Source organism: Lolium perenne, chromosome 5 (assembly GCF_019359855.2).
Source record: "Lolium perenne isolate Kyuss_39 chromosome 5, Kyuss_2.0, whole genome shotgun sequence".
In the NCBI taxonomy this organism is placed as follows: Eukaryota; Viridiplantae; Streptophyta; class Magnoliopsida; order Poales; family Poaceae; genus Lolium; species Lolium perenne.
In genome coordinates this window covers 21,836,438-21,840,745 of record NC_067248.2, presented here as the reverse complement: position 1 = coordinate 21,840,745, position 4,308 = coordinate 21,836,438, and positions in this window count along the sequence as shown.

Here is a 4,308-nt window from a genome sequence, read left to right as displayed (position 1 = left end):
TGCGGCCACATCGTATCCTTTTCTTGGTTAGGAGGCTAGCCAACTCAATGGATTCATGTGATCCGATATAGTTTTCATGGCTACGAAGCTTGCAATCATGTAAATTAACGATTGTGTTTATGGCTGATATGTTTGTAGACGACAATATGCTGGACACATATAGGTCGTCCTCATTAGATTCGCAGTGCCAAGTTGCAGCACATGTCTCCCGTAACACAGTAATGGCGGCAACTTCGACTAAATCCTTACCGTGTACATTATTGGCCCATGCAATAAGATGACCAGTGGACAAAATTGGTGATATGGCAACGCTGAGAAAAAGCCAACAAGTTGGACAACATGGTCGTGGTGGTGTAGTCGGCTAAAGGGCCGTGAAGCCGTCGGGGTCCTCGAAAGACGACATTGGCATGGTGTACAAGGTGTCATTGTCCTGATCGTGTCTTGGGCTTTCTCCATGAGGAGGATCTGGCATAGGCTCGTGGCGACATGCCGCACAAAAATCTTGTGGGTATCACAACCTAGCTTGCCTTGGAGACTTTCTATGAGGGATGGTACTCGTAGTCTTTTTAGAGGTTCTAGTACTCCTAGTGATCCCTCGAAGTCGTCGAAGGCAATTCCAATGTAAGACATCAAGGGCACGTTTGGTTGTCTTAGCCCATTTAGAAACGAGATCCGTGCCAAATTCGGCGATTTGTTTAGTTACCCGTGAGGGAATTTCGTGCACTGGTTGGGCAACTAAGCCGTGTTCGTTTGGTGGCCTGCACATAGCCCATTTTGGTTATGGTGGTGCAAACTACTGTTGTTTGAGTTGCACACATGAGGGATGAGGCTACCATACTCTTGCAGTGGTTCAAATATGGTGATATTACCATGTCATTGCATGTTGAAACCGAAGGTAGATGAATTGGAAGAACAAAAACCTGACGATCACCATGATCAGGAGGACGATGATGAAATCTTTCACCCTACGTTCTCGTACATGAGGTGCTACTTCTTCTAAAGGCAATGGTCGATGACGCGTTGGCTGATGATGCATTGACTGATGAGGCATTGGCAGATGATGCATTGGCTAATGAGCTATTTCCTAAATACCCATAGCCTCAATAACCAAGAAGCTCATACTCCACTCATTCCCTTACAAAGTTTCATACCCTCTGTAGTTGTTGTTGGAGAAATCATTAACTTGCTCTTGGCACATCCTCCATGAACTATAGATACATGGATGCCTCCCTTTGAAGACCAGATATCATTAACATGGCAAGGGATAAACAAGTAAGGTTATTGATCACAAGCATCAAAAAAGTCATAAGAGAGCATCAAAATGTTCACACCAGATCATAAACTAAGAGGAGCATGCATGATCATTACCAAAGGAAAATCACAAGTTCATCCTACCACTATAACTATGGTGTCAACCTACCGCCACAACAGAAGTGGGTGTCATCCTAGAACCGCAAGGTCACCATCACATGAGGGGTTAGTATACACCACCTCATGATAGTTGCAGGCCACAAGAAGTTTTTAAGCACTAGCTTCACCAAAATGTACATCATCACCATCACCTCAATGCATGCATCTAATGGCACCAATTTACCTCGTGTTTACTAATTCGTAAGGACTCCAAACGCAAAGTAATGTGTCAAGGGCTTCTTCCACACAAGGGTGGCACAAGGGTCTATATCTAACTTTCGTTGAAACAGTGGAATTTTAGTCATCTTTCCTCTTCAAACAACCTACAAACAAAGTAGTGTTGCCCTGTGTCCCCAACACCACCAAGTGGTTGTCAAACAATTATAATTGAAAACAATTTTGTAAAGCACAATAAGTAAAATAAACTAAATACAATATAAAAGGTAAACTAAATGTTACGCAAAAGTAAAGTGGTATGGTAATGGTAGTGATGTAAAAACTATATGAAATAACTAAATGCAAGTGTGATAAGTTTTTTTTGTATTCATACTAATTAAGTGCTGAAATTGTCAATGTATGTAAATGCAAGTAAAAGGTGTTTATTATGATTAAAATTGACCAGGTTCATAGTTTCCCTTTTATGCTCTCTTTTTAACATGGGCGAATCAAAATAGTTTCAACAAAGGAATAATATGGTGTTGGGGTCCCACAATTAGGTGCCAGCAGGTGGCCCGCAATGCGCTATGGTGGGTGTCAACACCTGCTACCAATTTTGGGGAGAGGTTGCACACACCGGTGGTTCCAATAAGAAACCTTGAAAATGTAACAAGAAAATGTAATAAACAAAATAATTTTAATTAAGGTATTAAATATTACATAGCCTTCATTAAAATTGAGATAGAAATATTATGCAGTTGCAAAATGTAATTAACTAGTCTTTTGCTGGCCCTCGCCTTCTTCGCTACGAAGAAAGAACACCCAGTCATCCAAATTAAAAGAGTTATTGTCATCGGCTTCATTGCTGCAAAGGAAAAATATCTAAAAACCTACACTCGAGGCTTCTGATTGCCTTCCCATCTTCACTGCAAATAAAGAACATCCGGAAACCTACTGCTCATCATCGTTGCCTTTGTTGATGTCGTAATGGTAGCGCCGGCGACATGACATGTCGTCAAACACCTTCACCCTGAGCACGCCGGCACCTTCTGATAACGCGTGAAGCACACGTCCGTTGGGAACCCCAAGAGGAAGGTGTGATGCGTACAGCAGCAAGTTTTTCCTCAGTAAGAAACCAAGGTTATCGAACCAGTAGGAGATGAAGGCCACGTGAAGGTTGTTGGCGGAGGAGTGTAGTGCGGTGCAACACCAGGGATTCCGGCGCCAATGTGGAACCTGCACAACACAATCAAAATACTTTGCCCCAACTTAACAGTGAGGTTGTCAATCTCACCGGCTTGCTGTAAACAAAGGATTAAACGTATGGTGTGGAGAATGATGTTTGCTTGTAAAGAACAGTAGAGAACAGAGTTTGCAGTTGATTGTATTTCAGATGTAAAAGAATGGACCAGGGTCCACAGTTCACTAGTGGTGTCTCTCCCATAAGATAAATAGCATGTTGGGTGAACAAATTACAGTTGGGCAATTGACAAATAAAGATGCACATACATATCATGATGATTACTATGAGATTTAATCAGGGCATTACGACAAAGTACATAGACCGCTATCTAGCATGCATCTATGCCTAAAAAGTCCACCTTCGGGTTAGCATCCGCACCCCTTCCATTATTAAGTTGCAAACAACAGACAATTGCATTAAGTATGGTGCGTAATGTAATCAACACAAATATTCTTAGACAAAGCATTGATGTTTTATCCCTAGTGGCAACAGCACATCCACAACCTTAGAACTTTCTGTCACTGTCCCAGATTCAATGGAGGCATGAACCCACTATCGAGCATAAATACTCCCTCTTGGAGTCACAAGTATCAACTTGTCCAGAGCCTCTACTAGCAACGGAGAGCATGCAAGAACATAAACAACACATATATGATAGATTGATAATCAACTTGACATAGTGACAAGGTATTAACTTGTCAATGCCTACAGATTGTAGACTAGGGTTTCGTTAGATGTAGAGGGCAAGTAGATCTCGAAGGTTTCAGCCGAAAAGTACTCGACGATGTAAAAACTAGGGTTTGAGAGACAATGATTCGATCCTTTCTGCGTCCCTCGACTCCCCCTTATATAGGAGGCGGAGCCGAGGGTTTCGTATTGTACAAGTTACAGAGTCCGGGTAGGTTTCTAACGCCTCCCGCAAGATTACAAACAATGCTTCCTATTACAACTCTAGCTTTCCTTAACAATATCTTGGGCTTCCGAACCTTCTTATTCTTCGGGTAGTGGGCCTTCAGTAAACCCCGGGTACCATCATTGGCAGGCCCATTGGGGATGCCTATGTCAGTAGCCCCCGAGATTTTGCTTGAATCGTAGAGTCAGGGAAAATCTCCACCGTTTATTTTTACTCGACAATTCAAAAACCTTTCTATATTTCTTCACATAAGTTTCTATATTGTGCAGGGATAATGGTAGTTGGGGCTAGTTCATCTAACAGATCAGGTACTAGTTAACTGCTCTAGTGGCAATCCGCAAAAACCTACTTCAAAATCACGTCCCTGGACATGATCTCGGGATACTGGTGCAAACTTCGACAGGTGCCGCTTAAGGTCTTACCATTCTGTCGAGTCCCAGTTATATTTATCGGGTACCTAACGCGTCCGTTAGGATTTTTCTTCGTATCTGTTGATACGGGTAAAAGTAGCAAACCGACGTCAGAGACGGCGCCACGCCTCACAGAACGGATCTGGGGTCTTACCTTCGCAAAGTTCTGCGGCATT